Source organism: Camelus bactrianus, chromosome 1 (genome assembly GCF_048773025.1).
Source record: "Camelus bactrianus isolate YW-2024 breed Bactrian camel chromosome 1, ASM4877302v1, whole genome shotgun sequence".
NCBI classification, from domain to species: domain Eukaryota; kingdom Metazoa; phylum Chordata; class Mammalia; order Artiodactyla; family Camelidae; genus Camelus; species Camelus bactrianus.
Window position 1 is genome coordinate 46,507,753 of NC_133539.1, and position 18,763 is coordinate 46,526,515.

The following is an 18,763-nucleotide window of genomic DNA, read 5'->3' on the forward strand; positions in this document are numbered from 1 at the left end:
CATCAAGTTGAAGAGATTCTCCTTGATTTTTCTTACTGAATGTTTTTATCATGAATGGATGTTGAATTTCGTTGAATACTTTTCCTGAATCAGTTGATATGATCATATGATTTTTCTCTTTTTACCTATTAACATGGTGGATAGTATTAATTGATTTTTGAATATTGAACTATCCTTGCATTCCTGGAATAAATCTCTGGTTATGTTATGTAATTCTTTTCATATATTGCTGAATTCTGTTTGCTAATATTTTGTTAAGGATTCTTGCATCTGTACTAATGAAGAATAGTGATGTGTAGCTTTCCCTTTTGGTACTTTGATTTTGGTATCAAGGTAATACCAAATCAGTTTTTCTGTTTCCAATTTCATTGATTTCTTATCTTTAGTATTTTCTTAATTTCTGCTTATTTGGATTTATTTGTATCTTTTCCAAGGTTCTTGGGGTGGGAATTTAAATTACTGGTTTTAAAACTTTCTTTTTCAAAAGAAAGCATTTAGTGCTACAGATTCCCCGTCAAACACTGCTTTTGCTGGGTCCCACAAATTTTAATAGGCTATATTTTTATTTTCATTTAATTCAATGTGTTTTAAAAAAATTTCCCTTGAGACTTTTGATTCATGCATTATTTTTAAGTATATTATTAGCTTTCAAGTGTTAGGGAGTTTTCCTGTTATCTTTCTGTAAACAATTTCTAATTTGATTCTGTTTGTGATCAGAGAATATACTCTGTAAGATTTCTATCTCTTTAAATTTGTTGTTTTATAGACCAACATATAGTCTTTCTTGGTATGTGTCCCTTGGGCACTTGAAAAAGAATGTGTATTCTGCTGTTGTTGGGTCAAATGTTCTATAAATGTTAGATCCTCTTCTTTGATGGTGTTATTGAGATCTTGTATATTCTTTCTGATTTTCTCTCTTTAGTCATTTAGTCAATTGCTGAGAGAAGTTTGTCATTGTCTCCCATTCTAATTGTGGATTTATGTCTCATTTCAATTCTATAGATTTTTATTTTACATATATTATAGATGTGTTATTAGTACATACATACTTAGGATTGCTCTGTCTTCTTGGTGGTATGGCCCATTTGTCATGAGGCCCTCAACATCCCTCTCTATGTCTGATGATTTTCTTTGAAGTCTACTTTTCTAATTAATATAGCATTCTTGTTTTATTTTGATTAATATTTGCAGGGTATACCATTTCCATTCTTTTATTTTCAGCCTACCTATGTCACTATATTTGAAGTGAGTTTTTTGTAGCATATAGTTGGATCATGTTTTTTAACCCACTGCCAGTCTGTCTTTTTAATTAGTGCATTTACTTCCACTTTCTTTATGTCCCTTTACTTCCTCCATTTATAATACAGTTGTCTTAAGCACTTATCTACATACATTTAGAACTGTATTAGGCACTTTACAGTTTGTTAAAACCATCAAAAATAATTTAGAAAATTCAGGAGAAGAAGGAAAGCATGTTGTATTTACCCATATTTTTATCATGTTCTTTTTTCTTCTTTACGGTCGGAGATTTCTTCTTTTATGTTTTCCTTTTCATTTATTGGACTTCTTTAGTCACTCTTTTTGGTCAAGGCTACTGGTGAAAATTCTCTTGAGTTTTCTTTCACCTGATAATATCTTTATTTTCATTTCCTTCCTGAAGGATATTTTCATTGGATATAGGATTCTAGGTTAATAGTTCTGTTCTTTTAGCCCTCAAAAAATTGCCACTGCCTATCTCCATGGTTTCTAGTTTGGTTGTGATGTGTCTTAGTATATGGTGGTTCCCAGACTTGGAAAGTTTTCAGCTGTTGCTTGTTTTGAGTACTTTCTCAGCCTTGCCCTTTTATTTCCTTCCTTCCTGGATTGCAGTAACATGGATTTAAAGTCTTTTATTTTTTTCGTAGATCCCTGAGGCTCTGTTTAGTATTTCCATAAATTTTTCTTGCTTTTGCTTCACTTGCATAAATATCTGTTGTTTTATTTTCTAATTCACTGATTCTTTCCTCTGTCTCCTCCACTCTGCCTTTGAGCACATTCATTAAGTTTTAAATTTTGATTATTGTGTTCCAATATTTCCACTTGGTTCTTTTTTATATCTTTTATTTATTTGCTGAGACATTTTATGTGTTTAATTTCTTTCAGGTATGTTTGTAGCTGCTCATTGAAACACTTTTAATAATATCTACTTTAAAATCTTTGTCAGATAATTTTAACATCACATCTTTAGTTTATTGTCTGTTAATTAACTTTTTTTCTTTTTCATTTACATTGAGACAGTCTTGGTTTTGGTATGTGAGGTGACTTTTAATTGAAACCTGGATATTTTGGGCATTAAGTTTTGAATCTTTGGATCTTACACAAACCTCCTCTTTTAGCTGACCTCCTCTGACACTGCTGTAGCAGGAGGAAGGGATGGCACCATCTTATTACTGCCAGATTGAGAGAGAAGTCTAGTTTTCCCCACTTGGCTTCCATTGACATCCAAGGTAGGAAAGGACTGCTTGGTACTTCTGGGCAGAGGTGGGAGTTCCCATTCCTTAGTGGGCCTTTGATGGTACTGCTGCAGCTGGAAGGGTTAGCAGTGTTTCATTACTGCTTTATGCATGGCTTCTGCTGATACCAAGGGTCAGGGTCGAGGGTGGCCTTTTTATTGCTGGGCAGTGATCAAAGTTCTGATGTGTCTTATCTAACCTCTTCTGATACTACCCAGCTGGGGAGAGAGAGGAAAACTGCTAGAACAGAGGAAAATTACTGATAGGTGGGAGTTGGTAGTTTTGTGTCCGCACATGATCTCCATTGACTCTCTATATGTTGCGGGGAGAGGGAGAACTTGGACTTACCATCTGACAGGATGAAAATCCCAGCTCCCTACTTGTCCTTATCTGACACTTCTGCGTTGTGGGGATTGTGTCTCATCTTTATATTCTGGAGAGGATGTTAGTCTAGATTCTGTGCTTAGCCTTAGCTGGCATTGGTAGGTATGGGGCCATAGTTTTTTCTGTTATGTTTGTCTCATGTAGCACAGTTATTGTCTAAAAATGATCTGTCTTGCTAGACTTTCCTGGTCCTTTGGCTGGAGAGAGCTGGCTTTCTTTGGGACTCTTTTGTCTGCTCCTCATTGGTGCTTCTGGGTTGCTGGCTTCTTCAGTTCCTAGTCTAGGATGTATAGGGCAAAAAGAAGATCCAGGGAACTCAACACTGTGTTGCTCCTGGGTCTTGAAGTCCCTAGCTAGATTGCCTTTTTTCCTTCCTTTTAGTGTCTTCTTGCAATTGTTTTATGTATGATCTCCAGTGTTTTTAGTTGTATTTAGTGAGGACCTTAGGGGTAAGTATGTTAGTACCACCTTTCTGGCAGTAAAGTGCCCTCAACCTGTTTTTTAATGTGGCAGAAAAAATAAAAACACTGCATAGATGGTATTATGGAGAACATAGCATGGAATTTCCAGGTGGAAGTATTAATATTGGAATGGATCTTCCAAAGACAAAGAGTCTTCTCTCAAGTAATTTAGATATCTTTCAGCTTGAATACCCGAGTTGCTGTTTGGTGACTGACAATGACATGGTGTTCTTTGATTTTCTTTCCATGTGCTGTTTTGGTCTTGGTTTTGTATATATAATAGAATAGAAAGCGTATTGGGTAAGAATACACTTTTGTAAGTCATTTTCAGTTCTGATGCTTATGAGTTGATTCCACTGGGCTTTAGTGCAATGTACCAAATCAACTTTGGGCTTAAAAATTTTTTTTTTGTATTTTTTAGATTAACTGACAAAAAATTGCCTTTCAATGTGTACAGTTCCATTTATTTTAAACCATGAATAGATTTTATGAACAGTTCAATGTTAAAGTTTATAAAGTTCCACCCTCCCAAACTTCCTTTATGCCATTTGTAGAATCATACCTTCCCCCAACCCCAACCCTTGGCAACGCTGTTCTTTTCTTCACTTCAATAGTTTTGTCTTTTGGAGCATGTAATATAAATGGAATCATATAGTATGTTCCTTTTGAGACTTTTTTTTTTTAACTTTCTATAATGGCTGAGGTTCACCAAAGTTGTTGCATCAATAGCCTGTTCTTTGTTTTTTCTGAGTGGTATTTATTATATTATATATGTATTAGAGTTTATCTGTTTACCAATCAGATTGTTTCCAGTTTATGGCAATTATGAATAAATCCATTATAAACATTCATTTACATATTTTTCTGTGAACCTGACCATTGATTTCTCCTGAAATAATACCTAGGAGTGGGTCTGCATGTTTACACTGTGCATATTTATATAAGGAATGTCCAGACTTTTCAAGAGCAAGCTATACCACCTTTCTTTCCTTTTGTCATCTTTAAGAGTGTTTGCCTTTACTTGTTGGAACATTTTAAAAATCTTTGCCAGATAAATTTGATACCTGCATTGTTTCAGAGTTGGGGTCTGTTGATTGTCTTTTTCTGTGCAAGTTGAGATTTTTTTCTGTTTCTTCATATGCTGACTAATTCTGGGTTTTATCCTGGTCAGTGTGATTATTATGAGACCCTGGTTCTTTTATTAAGTCTGTGGAAAATAGCGATGTTTTAGTTTTAGTAGAAAATTTGTTTTGGTTAAGTTCAGGATTCAAGTTCCAACCAGCCATCTGTGAGTTGTTTCCTAGATCAGTTCCGTTTTTAGTCTTTTTAGTGTTACTTGGATTTATCTTCTTATTTGCCCCCTAGTGGCCAATCTGAGAACTGAGCAGAGCCAATAGTTCAGTTCTCAGTGTCCAATGTATACTGTTGAGGATGAGATCCATGCATGTGTAGCTTGGGGTGAGACCAAGAGTTCTTAAAGAACTATTTTCTACCACCTCCCACTTTTGTTTTGGTTCTCTGGTTGGAAGGCCATTTAGTTATCTTTTCTTACTGTGCACGTCCCATGATTGAACCCATGTCTGGCAGTAAGTGGTGGGAGGTTAAAGAGAATAAAAGCAACACCCTCTTGGAACCAATGTTCCTCCTTCAGAGATGAAGGTTCCCCTTGCTCAGAGTTTTTGTTCCCATGGGCTCCTGTTTTTGCTGCCTCCCTCTATCAGAGAAATGCTTGAGGTCCAGCACATGAGAGAATAGAGAAAATTGTGAAAAAGAAAGCATGAACTCTCTTATTTAATGTTTTTCTTTAAATGGTAACGTAAATATTTGGCCACTGGAGGGCTCCATATTTTAAAAAATTACACTAAAGATAAAAATGCTCACTGCAATAATTTTAAACAGTGCAGAAAGATTTAAAGGGCTCCATATTTTTTAGTAAAGATTAAATTAAATACTTGCTAGTTATAAATGAAAACTGTGTGTGTGTGTGTGTGTGTGTGTGTGTGCAAGTAAAGTGTATTTAACAGGTGCTTGCTTTCTCCTTTTCCTTATTTTGGAATGAAAGTAAAACATTACACAATTTCTTCATAAATAAAATATTTCCCAACTCTGATGTCAAAATATAAGACTAGTCACATGAAAGCCCCTCATAAACAAAGAGGTTGAGACAGATTAAATAATTTTTTTCTCATCCCTCTCCTGTATATTGATTTTATATGAGGAAACTTATTTTAGGGTTCATTGAGATGATTTCCATTTAGTTTAAGGAACTCAGTTATCTCAGTGAATGCTATGATAGAATTAATAAAATTCACAAAACATTAGTAGGAGACATTTCGAAATGGAACCAAACCCAAAAGTAGATGTTGCATCAAATCATTGGCAATCACTGATTTTAAGAAGTCTTTTTATGTTTAATATTAGCATTTCTTTGATCCAGATGTGTAGTTTACATTGTTATACACTGAAAACTGAGCTTCAGGGTTTATTTTCCAGTATTAAAGTAAAATGGGAACTTAAAAAATTGAGAATTTGGAAACTCATATAGCAGATATCAGTACCTGAAGGAAGAATCTTTTTGTCTAGAAAAATTCTAGGTAGGAAACTACTGCGTTTCTCAGAAACAGCATTTTTACTTCCATGATCTCTCCTACTTGAAAGAAATGTTTTGGTTTCTTTATAATTGTGAAGTGTTTACTTTTTAAATGTTTGATCTGAACTCAGGGAAGCCTGCAATTTCTAGGGTAGTTAAGCATTTTTTCCCCTGAAAAGAAGTGGGTCTCTTTGTACTGAGCTTGCAGAGCTGAGTCTGTGTGTTTTGGGTGATCTGAGTAGTTAAGTTACCCAGTTATTTGGTATCTTTGTCCCTTAGCACCTCCTCTTCATAAAGGAAGCTGTAAGGCAAATTAATTGCTAATGAGGAGGAAACAAACCAAAACCAAACAGAGTGAAAAGCAAACAACTTCTGTACCTTTTCCTTTGAAAGTTTTCCAGGGTCTATGAGTAAATCCTTCCTTGTTTCAACATAATAAATTTATGTTGAAAATAGTTTACTAACTATTAATATAGGGACAAAGATACCAAAAAATCATGCAAGGTGGTAGTCCCTAATATTCCTCACTAATTCTGCACATGATGTTGAGGCACTGTATGGAATGATTTTTTTTTTTTAAACCCATCATAGGCATTCTCACAGAGTATTCGTGTTTAAGTGATTTCAGGGTAGGAAGTGCCTAAGCATCTGCATTTTTTTTTTACATTTTTTTATTGAGTAATAGTTATTTTACAATGTTGTGTCAAATTCTAGTGTAGAGCACAGTTTTTCAGTCATACATGAACACGTATATATTCATTGTCACATTTTTTTTTTGCTATGAGCTACCACAAGATCTTGTATATATTTCCCTGTGCTATACAGTATAATCTTGTTTATCTTTTCTGCATTTTAAAATCCCCAGTCTGTCCCTTCCCACCCCCCACCCCTTGGCAACCACAAGTTTGTATTCTATGTCTATGAGTGTGTTTCTGTCTTTTATTTATGTTTTGTTTGTTTGTTTGTTTTAGATTCCTCATATAAGCGACCTCATATGGTATTTTTCTTTCTCTTTCTGGCTCACTTCACTTAGAATGACATTCTCCAGGAACATTCATGTTGCTGCAAATAGCGTTATGTTGTCGGTTTTTGTGGCTGAATAGTATTCCATTGTATAAATATACCACATCTTCTTTATCCAGTCATCTGTTGATGGACATCTAGGCTGCTTCCATGTCTTGGCTATTGTAAATAGTGCTGCTACGAACATTGGGGTGCAGGTGTCATTTTGAAGTAGGGTTCCTTCTGGTTATATGCGCAGGAGTGGGATTCCTGGGTCATATGGTAAGTCTATTCCTAGTCTTTTGAGGAATCTCCATACTGTTTTCCACAGTGGCTTTCCTTGCTTCCCTCTCCCACTCTTAATGATTTAGATGTCTTCTTTTACAGTTTTGTGTTTATTCTTTTTGTAATTCATGGCAGTTATCTCCTTTCCAGTTATGAGTTTCTTATTTTTGTAGCATCCTACTTCTTTTCTATTTAGAGTAGACCTGTCAATATTTCTTTTAGCATGGGTTTAGTGTTGCTAAACTCTTAGTTTTTGCTTGTCTGTGAAGTTCTTTATCTCTCCTTCTATTCTAAAGGATAGCCTTGCTGGATAGAGTATCTTAGGCTGCATCATTTTTTCATTCAGGACTTTGAATATATCTTGCCACTCCCTTCTGGCCTGTAGTGTTTGTGTAGAAAAATCAACTGAGAGCCTTATAGGGGTTCCCTTGTAACTTACTCTTTGCTTTTCTCTTGCTGCCTTTAGGATCATTTCTTTATCCTTGACTCTGGCCATCTTGATTATGATGTGTCTTGGTGTGGGTCTGTTTGGGACCCTCTGATCCTCCTGTATATCTGATTCCTTCTTTAGGTTTGGGAAGTTTTCAGTCATGATTTCTTCAAATACCTTTCCAGTCCCCTTTGTTCTTCTTCCCCTTCTGGAACCCCTATAATGCATAGATTGGCACGCTTTATATTATCCCACAGGTCCCTTATATTGTTTTCATTGTTTTTTATTTGCTTTTCTCTCAGCTGTTCTGATTGCGTGCTTTCTGTTCTCCGGTCTTCTAGGTCACTTATTCGTTCCTCTGCATTATCTAGCCTGCTTTGCACAGCCTTTAGGTCAGCTCTCATCTCAGCAAGTGAGTTTACTAATTCTATTTTGCTCTTCTTTATAGCTTCTATTTCATTTTTGACATATTTTATATCTCTAAACACTATTTCTTTTAGTTCCTTCAGTACTTTGATCAGTCCTTTTTTGAAATCTTGATCTAGTAGGCCATCAATGTCTATTTCCTTGCTCATGCTTTCAGGAGATTTCTCTTGATCTTTTACGTGGGAGTGGTTCCTCTGCTTCTTCATATTGCTCATATCTCTCTGGCACTGTGGCTTAAGGAGTATCAGTTATCTAGTTCTCCTGGAGATGGTGTACTCTTAATGATTTTATCGAGAGGTCTTTGTGTCTTCGTCCTGTTTTGCAAACTCAGCTTGCCGTTTCCAGAGGCCCTCTGTGGGCGCCCTCGTCTATGCTGCTCCCAGTGGCTGTTGGTTAGCAGATCGCGCCCCCTCCTAACACTGGGTCAGGAGTTGAGCTCTCACTCCCCCTCCTGATGCCGCAATCAGATGCTGCGCTCTGGGGGAGGCAGGTGGGCGGATTGCGCCCCCTCTCAGCACTGTGGTCAGGTGCAGCGCTCCTACCAGGAAGCGGGGTGGCCGCCCGCCCTCTCCCAGTGCCGGTTGCTCCGCTGCTCTGTGCTGCTGCCCGCTCCACCTCGGGTCGCTGTTCCGAAGGTGGTCTTGGGGAAGACCATGGAACGGCCCTGCCCCTGCTCCGTGCCAAATCTCAGCTCCTTGTTTGTCTTGGTGGCATGAGTTCTCTGAGGTGCCAGGGCAGAAAGATCCTATCTGCCTCAGGCTGTAAACAAGTCTCAGTCCTACCTAGGAGGTTGCAGAGCCCCTGGGTGCAGATTCAGGTCTTGGCCCCGCCTGCACCCAGGCCCTGCGCACAGGAGGAGATGGTGGCTGTGGCTGAGCCCTGACTCTTCTCGCTGAGAAGTGCCAGTAATGGCAGTGCAGGTCTGAGGAGACAAAGGCTATGGCGCCCCTCCCCACAAGGCACACAAGCCGTGCCACTTTGCTTTTTTCGCAATTTATGGGGGCCTGAGGTTGTTCTGCTCCATATACCCTCCCAGCCACAGCGAGCAGCCCCCTGCAGTCCCCGGGGCTGCCTCAGTGCAGCTGCCCCAGTCCTCTGCCCGGCTCGGGCGGCCTGTCCCGGTCCCAGCTGCCGGCTCGGCTCGTGTCTTGGGCTGGGTGTCGCGGAGACCCTTTGTGTCCATTTAACTCAGTTCTGTCGGTCAAGGGGTGCTCAGGGCAGATCTGAGCCTCGGAAGCCCCCCCTCCATCCCGCTGGCCTCTCTGTTGGAGGTGAGGGGCCCAGTGAACAAGCGCCAGTCCTCCTTTGCCGCTCCCTCCCCGCGGGATGGGTCCCGCACTGTTTGGTTTTTCTTCTTTCTTTTTTCCTTTTCTCCTACCAGATTTTTGGCGTCTTTGTCTTTCGAAGAGGGCGATGTCCTGTCGGAGTTCGGCAGGTACTCTGGTTGTCTGAGTAGGTCCGTAGATGTGAGTTTTGGTGTATTTGTGGGAGAGGGTGAGCTGCAAGCGTTCTTCTACTCTGCCATCTTGCTTCTCTCTCGGCATCTGCATTTTTAAAAGCGTCTCATGTGATTGTGTTTTGTGGTCTACATTGAGTGATTGATTCAAAAGGAAGCTGCATTGTGGAAACTGTGGCCCCTCCAAGTTCTGGTTAGTTAAACAAATGTCTCTGAGTAAATATAGCTACTCTTTATATTTGAATATGTTTTCTCCTCACCCCCAACTCACCCCTAAGGAAAAACCAAACTTGGTATTATTTTGGTTGCTAACATTGCCTAAATTATTTTGAATTGAACCACTGAAATTTCTGGGGTGAGAACTGGGGAAAGTGATTCTAGATTTTCGAATAGGATTTGCTCTGTCCTGATAAGTTTGTTATTTCTGTTACCCACTCAAGCAGTCAGCTTATCTTTTCACTTTTAAACCAGTTCTAACAGAAAATGGCACAAGGTCTGGCCAAGGAAACATAATTCTATGCTTAGGTGTATAGAGATCTTTTGCAACATGTGGGATTATAAATAGGAAAAGTCGTGGAAGAACAGTATATGCTCCAGGCAGGCTGTAGGGAGAGGGAACTTCAGGATCAGCAGGCTCCGCGACAGCAGGTCACACTGACTTTTAAAAATACTCAACAGTGTCAGTCGTGGGCTGGCGTGATCATCCCTCATGCGTCTTTCCTAACTCTTCTCACAATGATGAAGGAACTGTCAAAAGGCACGCTGTAAAGATTCCCTAAGATTTCAGTCCTGGGGCTTCTGGTCTCCCCATTCTTCTTAGCTGAGGACCCTGGATGACACCTCTCATCCATGAATTTAACCTGTGTGTGTTGGGATGACTCACAGATCCTGCTGTCTGCTCAACTTTTATCTAGTTCATTCCATGGTAACATTCCATCACAAACTGGATCTCTGCCAACTTGAGCAAACAGTTTTGCTCCCTCCTCATCCTAACTACCAGGACACTCCTCTTTTCCATGACAGTAGGGTAATACTACCTTGTCACTCTGCCCTGGCCTGAAAGCCCTTGGGCTCTTTCTGGGCTCATCCCCCAGTTCACTTAACACATCTTACTGTTGCCTAATCATATCTGCCTCATCAAGTGCCCCCGGCATGCAGTGATGATAGTAAACTTGGATGGAAACAGTGAAGATATTTAGGTTAAAAGGAAGAATAAAATCTTCAAAGAATATCTGTGCAGTAGGAGAAAGTAAAGTGTTAGGAAAAAGGTCAAAGTTTTAAATAAGCCTCCTGGATTAGAGTATATAGAAGATTTTAATTAAGCATTGTGTTTGATATGTTAGTATAGTTGTATTCTTGCCTATTTGGTCTAGAATCATTCTTTTTGCTTAGAATTAGCTTAAAAGGAAAAGGAAAAGCTAATAATTAAAGACAAGTTTGGGGGTTCTGTTTTGTTTTTAAAGACATTGTCTTTTTTAGTAGGAGATCTCTTGCATATAAATATTACCAGTGCATGCATTCTTCTTGCTATTTGTGGATTATCCATAGCAACCTGGTGACATTTCATTCAGGTCAGTTTTCTTTAGCTACCAAAGACTCTTTTAACTTCTCTCCAGTTGCTACCTTTCTGACCTGTACTTAAGAAATGTAAAATCGATTTTACTTTTAACTACAAGAAATAGCAGTAGTAGTTATTTAAGGTTTTATATATTTAAAACTTTATTCAGATTATTTTTGCATATATTTTATCATTTTAAGGAAATTAATTTATGGGAAGAGAGTATTCCAAAGTGAATTGGAAATGGTTTTCAGAATACTGAATCTAGTTGCCTTCCGTAAGCATGGGCAATGAAGAGCTGGCTAGCATGTCCCAATTACAGATCCTGTTGGGAACCTTCCATGGTGTCTTAGAAATGCTTGTTTCTACTTGTTTATTAGTGCTTTTCAGTTTTTGGAAGTGTCTACGTGTATCTACTTGTAATTTATTTAAAATTCATTTTTATTGCGGAAATATGATTTCTAAAGTTAGGGTTGTAGGATTTTGTTTCTTGCTTTTAAGTCAGATGCTTGGTAACCTCTAGAGAAGGGTTCGCACGATAAAAATGTACAATTACAAAAAGAACTCACCGGGCAGGTATCAAAGTACTTATCTGTACAGTGGAATTTTAACTGAAAGGGAATGTCCTCTGGCAGGAGAACAGTGGCATGATCCCTCAGGAAGTCAACTATAAGGTATATTAATCCTACCAAGGTATTAACCTCATGTTCTTCAATTCCAGGGTGTATTCTCCACCCTGCAAGTTCAGCTAAAAATATGCTGAAAGGCAAATTTTGTAAGATAATGAAATAAGAACGTGGACCTAAGTCTGAAAGATGCACATTAGAAAATAAAATCCCTAGCCAAATGTATCTGACAAATCTCTGCTCTCTTACAACTAGTAGCCTGGTCTTTAAAGATGTTCATAAAATAATGATAAAAATAATACGTATAGAAGACATGTGGTTAAATGACTTACCCATCTCCTAAATTTTACTCTGGACATTTTTTCCATATTTGTGAAGTTGATGAGTATAACTACTGTTGGTGGCTGTGTCTTCTTTATATATAAAATTAAAAAAATGTTATATCAATTACTGTAATGATTTTTTTATAGATTTGAATGTGTTGAAAGTCTCTTGGATTCCAAAGAACAATTTTATGAAAATAATAGTACTTCATATTTATTATGAATTTATTATATTAAACCAGTTTCAGTGTAACAATTTGAGCATAAGCTTAGTAGGTGATAATTGAATTGTATTAATATTAAATCTTAGGATTATATGACAAGATCTGTATAGACTGACTTTTAATTAGAAACTAGCATCTGATCAATTCCCAGTTCCTTAAACTAACATTCATTGGGATTTAAAGCACAAATAGCCTAAACTTTCTTTTGATATATTACTGCACTAACAAGTTTGGCATTTGGATCAAGGACATAGATCTGTGGCTGCTGGGCACCATGACTGCTGAATATGATGGATTCCAAGTCTCGTGGCTTCCAGCTTTTATTTGCTTTGATTTCAGAAAGCTGGAGAATCTTGAAATGTTTGGATTTTAGACGATAAGGCTTAGTGATCAGCCCTCAGTACTCATACAGTAAACCCTAAAATTCTGTTTGAATATCTCCGTTGATGGATAAATATCCAAGAGAGATTTGCTTCATTTTGGGACAGATCTGATGGTCAGAAACTATTTCCTCATACTGAATACCCAAAAATGCCTCCTAGAAACATCTGTTAATTGACTCCAGTTTTAAACTCTGACACCACCATATAAATTATGTCTGTGACACCTCTTCCTTAAAACATGCCAAAAAGATATGAAAATAGCACTTCTTCTTTTCCAAAGAAACATTTTCATTTCCTTTTACCATTTTGCCCCTAACAGGTTTGCTAGCCCCTGTCAAAATCTCTCAGGGATCTAGCCTAGGGGCACTTTAGTTCTTTTCTGTCCTCACTTGACAGAGACAGACAGCATCAGGTAGAGTGGGTCTCTTTCCCTCTTGCTGGACAGTGTAATTCTATCAAATCCCATTTCTTTTTGAGTTCTTCACTCTGATGACTCATTGCAGTATGTCATTTTATATGCTTTTCTGTTAAGGTGGGCATCCCTTATTTGACACTTTCAGACTTCTATTCATTCCATAGATGCTACTCAGTTTAGGCTATAGATGTTACAATTTAGTGATATAAAACATAGAAAAAATAAAGGTAAGATGATGATGGTTATTTATAAATCTCTGGGTGTGCTTTCATGTTACCTACTCTTACTGCTCCACAGTTGGAGATTTTTTTACTTGGACATAGTGCTTGTTACCATGCAAACTTTACTCTAGTTATTTTTGTCAACATTCTCAGTCATTGATGTAAAAGCAGGTTTTGATGTGGAGGATGACAGAGTGAAACCTCCTGGTACCTGTGGTGGAGTGAGGAATCTTTCGGGGAGGGGAGATTTGTGAAGAAAATTTGAGGGCAGCAAACCTCAGATTTAACTTCGCTCAGGACCAATTCTATAGTACTTCTTCTAATTTTAAATCTTTATGCCACAGATAAGCAAACAGTTCTGTATGTTTGTTGAGACTCTTTGCTGAGTAATTGAGTATTCATGAGGCAGAAACTATGTTTTTTGGGGAAACTTTACAATGAATTTTTGATGCCTTGAAGCTGCTTTGTAGTCTGAAAGTTATATCATACAGTATCTCTGGTCTTGTCAGATTTACATTAACTTTGTCAAATCCTTCTCTCTTCCTGTCCCAGTTCCCACCAACCTCTTTACCAAGAGTTAGGTGACCCAAGTTTAAGGTGGTGGTGAAGGTGAGGTGGGCAGAGAGTTGAACCTTCAATTTTGTTTTGCTTTAAGGGAAATAACATAGCTCAGAAAATAAATAGAAGAAAAGTATTATTTAAGTTCTAATATTGGAAATTCAAGAGATTTCCCTCCTAATAGCATCTGTCCTTTCACCCACCTCTGTTTATCTGATGTACTATTCTCAGTTCTGTGTGAAATTAGTACACATTCAAAATACTGAGTAAGCACATTAAAATGATTGCTTTGGAGGAGTGGCCAAGATGACGGAGTAGGAAGACGGTGAGCTTACCTCCGCCCGGGGGCACACTAAAATTACAAGTGTCTACAGAGCAACTGTCGATGAGAAAGATCGGGAAGACTAACAGAAAAGATCTTCTACAACTAACGATATAAAGAAGGAACCACAATGAGACAGGTAGGAGGGGCTGAGACATGGTATAGTCAAGACCCATACCCCTGGGGGAGGAGGGGGGCGACCCGCAAATGGGAGGATAATTACAACTGCACAGGCACAGGTTCTCTCCAAGGAGCGAAGGGTCCGAGCCCTAAATCAGGCTCTCCAGGCTGGGACCTGCACTGGGAAGACGAGCCCCTAGAACAGTTGGCTTTGCAGGCCAGCGACTCTTACTTTCGGCAGACCCAGAAGGCTGTGAGAAACAGAGACTCCACTCTTAAAGGGCACACACAAAATCTCACATACTCTGAGACCCAGGGCAGAGGCAGGAATTTGAAAGGAGCCTGGGTTAGACCCACTTGCTGATCACGGAGAGCTTTCTGGAGAAGCAGGAGGCAATTGGGACTCGCCCTGGGGACGAAGACACTGGCAGCAGCCATTTTGGGGAGCTTGTTTTACAGCGAGGACACTGGGGCTGGGAAGCACCATTTTAGAATCCTCCCTCTGACTTGTAAGTGCTGGGACCCCACCCCCCTCCCCCAATAAGCCTATTGGCTCCTGTGCTGGGATGCCTCAGGCCAAGGAACTAGCCAAGCAGGAGCGCAGCCCCGCCCACCAGTAGCACAGCAGCCTTAAGATCCCCTGAGCTCACAGCTGCCCCAGGACTAAGCCCTGTTCACCACTGGGACTGCACTAGCCCCAGCACCCCCTGGGCCTCAGCCCTGTACCAGCAGGCCGATACCAGCTTCAAGACCCCCGGGGCCCAGCAGCCAGAGACCCCAGGACCCAGCCCACTCATCAGTGGTCCAGCCCCAGCCCTGGATCCACCCTCCCCCAGCCCTTATCCCATGCACCAGCGGGCTGACATCAGCTTTGGGACACCCTGGACCCCACAGGCATCAATGTCAGGAACCAGCCTTGCCTACCTGGGGTTAAATGACAAAAGGAGTAAAATCATCTATATAATAATTAGTTAAGGCATGCAAAAACAGAAACTGTAAAACATGAGGTCAAAAATAGTAAACATTGTGGGGGAGAGTAAAAATGTATATAGCCTTAAGAAATCAGCAACTTTAATCATATATATATAGATTGCTATGTATAAATCTCATGGTAACCACAAATAAAAAAGTTTATACTAGATACACATACAAATAAAAATCCAAACATAACACTAAAGTTAGTCATATAACAAAGGAAGAGAGCAAAAGAAGAAAGGAACAAAAAAGAACTACAAAGACAACTCCAAAACAATGAGTAAAATGGCAGTAAGTACATTCCTATTAATTAATTTTAAACAAAATGGACTGTGTGCTCCAATCTGAAGACATAGAGTTGCTGAATAGAGTATTAGCCATAAAAAAGAATGAAATATTGACGTTTGCAACAACATGGATGGACCTAGAGGGTGTTATGCCAAGTGAAATATGTCAAACAGAGGAAGACAAATGCTGTATGATTTTACTTATATGTAGAATCTAAAACCCAAAACAAATGAATGAACATAACAAAACAGAAACAGAGTTGTAGGTTTAGAGAACAAAGAAGTGGTTGCCAGAGGGGACCAGGTTGGGTAGAGGAAAGAAATAGATGAGGAAGATTAAGAGGTACAAACTTCCAGTTGCAAAGTAAGCGAGTCATGGGTATGGAATTTACAGTATGGGAAATATAGTCAGTAACTGTAATAGCCTTGTATGGTGATATACAGTGACTTAGTATAGTGATCATTTTGAAATGTATAGAAATATTGAATCACTGTGTTGTGTAACAGGAACTAGCATAGTGTTGTAGGTCAGTTATACTTCCAAAACAAGGAAACAAACTCAGTCATAAAAAACAAGATCAGATTTGTGGTCCCAGAGGAGAGGGAGGGAGAATTGGATAAAAGTAGTCAAAAGGTACAAAAGGTATAAATAAGTACTAGAGATACAGTGTGCCACATGCTAAATATAGTTAACACTGTTCTATGCTGTGTATGAAAGTTAAAAGAATAAATACTAAGAAGTTCTCATCACAAGGGAAATTCTTTTCTATTCCTTTAATTTTATATCTCTGAGATGATGGATGCTTCTTAAACTTACTGTAATAATCATTTCATGATGTATGTAAGTCAAACATCATGCTCTACACCTTAAACTTACACAGTACTGTATGGCAATTATACCTCAATAAAACTGGAAGGAAAATAGTCAATACAATGATTGTTTTGGAGGGAGGAAGAGGAATGGGAATGGAGTATAAGATAAAGGGAAGCTAATTAGCTAATTAAAATTATCTCATTAGCTACTTTGTTGGACTGTGTTGCAGATTTTACTATAAATACATAAGACTTCTATTCAAGTCTGTATATTAGACTATATCTCTAAGATTTTCCAAAATTCATGATATGAGATGAAACTCTTGATGCTGACTAGATTCAGTTTTATCTCAATAAAACAATTATATTCAGAATAGCTTTAGTATCATTATATTGTACTGTATTTTAGTTCTTCAAAAGTTGTTTTTTTCCAGAAGTGTGTAATTCTCACTAAAGCAAACACTGTATTCCCAACTCTTCCATGTCCCCCCCACCCCATCTCCTAAATATAAGAAAAGATACAATTTCAGACATGGAGAATGAATTGTGTGCCACTGTCTGCCTAAGTATAATGGCATACATAATAAATTTCAAGACACTGGAAATGCCCTTAGAATTGGTTTTAGAAGTCACATTAACATTATTTAGTTTTTTAGTGTTTTTGTTGAAACCTGAGACTTCTCCTTGTAGGAAATATAAATTGAAAGAGAAATGGGTGTTATGGGAATACAGATTGAAAATTTAAACATCTTGACTTATTAAATATCATGATGTGCCAAAGATTTTCAGGAAATCTGTTGAAATTAGGATTTGAAGTAACATACAATAAATCAGTACTCCCTTTCATTTCTTTTCAGGAGGTTATGTGTGTGGGCCAGTACTTTTATGTTCTTTTTCTTATTGCAGCCTTTCTACTTTTCTCCTCTTACTTCAGGCACTAGTAATACTATAGCTTAACATACCTGTTATTTATTTTGTATTCTGTGCCCCGATTAAGGTTTCAAACCCATTTCTCACCCATTCACTGTGTCCAGGAAGATGGAATAAGCTGATTGGCCGAGCCTGGAAGATACTTCTATTCCTGAAGCTTGGGTAGAGTTGGGTCAGTTCCACTTAAGATACATGGACTGTGAGCAAGGAGTAGTATTTTCCTAAGAATCAAAGTGCTTTTACCAGAAAATGGGAGATACACGTATAAAAGGCAGGCAAAAACATCTATGTCTATAATTTCTGCTTAAGAAAAACCAGTATAGAAAAACGCACTTCTATGGATGATTATTCTCCCATTTAAATAGGGCATCTACAGTGAATTTCCTTTTCAACTTGAAAAGTGACAAAATCTGATTTTCTTAATTATAAAAAAAGTTAAAATTTTAAGATGCTTATTAGCAGTATGGAGAACCATGGCTGTTACAGATGTCTGCAGGGCATATATCTTTCGTCATTCCCCTTGAGTTCTGTGTAATTGGTGGCCTTTGTGGTTGTGTAACACTGAGCTCTGAGAGTCACTATGCTGGAGTTAGTGATAAAGGATAAACCCTGTGTCTTCCAATGGGAATACTTGGAGAATATTTTCTTGGTTTTTTGTTTTTTTTTTTTGAATTGGCTTAATTTGAGCCAAATATTTTATGCTACTTCAAATATTGACTGCCATAGCATCAGAGGCATTTATTGACGATTAGTGACTAGTGGAGCATGTATACTGTACAGAGATTGTTGTTGTAGGCATGTGCTTTGTTTTAATGGAGGACATAAATTCAATTGTTACTAGGTGTTTCTGGTGGGAGTGAGCATTTAAGGGAAATTACTGTTTATAAATTCTCAGCTGGCTTTGGCCTATCATTCACTGGTCAGTATGTAATTTTAATATTGTTAGAATGAAGTAAATTGATACTAGCTTTTTAAAAAAAACTTAATAAGCTTTACTTTTTAGAGCAGTTTTAGATTCACAGCAAAATTGGGTAGAAAGTATAGAGTTTCCATATACTACCTTCCCCCACACAGGTAAATGAGCATTACCATTTCACTCCAAGTATTTAGAAACACAAAGAAATATTTCACATGCTTATTGTTACAAATAAAAGATGTCTTTCTCTGCATTCAGACTAGAAAGGGGAAAGTGTTCAAGAGCCAAGCAGCGTTCTCTGACTTAACTCCAGGAATGAAAATGTAGGCTTTTTTTTTTTTTAATTGAGGTATAGTCAGTCTACAATGTTGTGCCAATTTCTGGTGTACAGCACAATTCTAAAGTCATACATGAATATACATATATTCATTTTCCTGTTCTTTTTCACCATAAGCTACTACAAGATATTGAATATATTTCCCTGTGCTATGCATTATAAACTTATTTATCTATCTAGGCCTTTTTTAATAAAACTTTTCCAGCTGAATGTTGCTGCTAAGGAAGAC

The 18,763-nt window shown here is 38.2% G+C and overlaps 1 protein-coding gene across 8 annotated transcripts in view; it reads left to right on the top strand.

The window, feature by feature from the left end:
* Positions 1–18,763, top strand: part of BBX (BBX high mobility group box domain containing) — a 256,885-nt gene that overhangs the window by 76,961 nt on the left and 161,161 nt on the right. The window contains exon 3 of one of the 8 annotated variants that reach the window (XM_074362859.1): positions 14,130–14,295. The exons of the other annotated variants lie outside the window; for them this stretch is intronic. The gene's annotated coding sequence lies outside the window, so the exon portion shown is untranslated. The remainder of the gene's footprint in view (positions 1–14,129; positions 14,296–18,763) is intronic. 8 annotated transcript variants of the gene reach the window in all.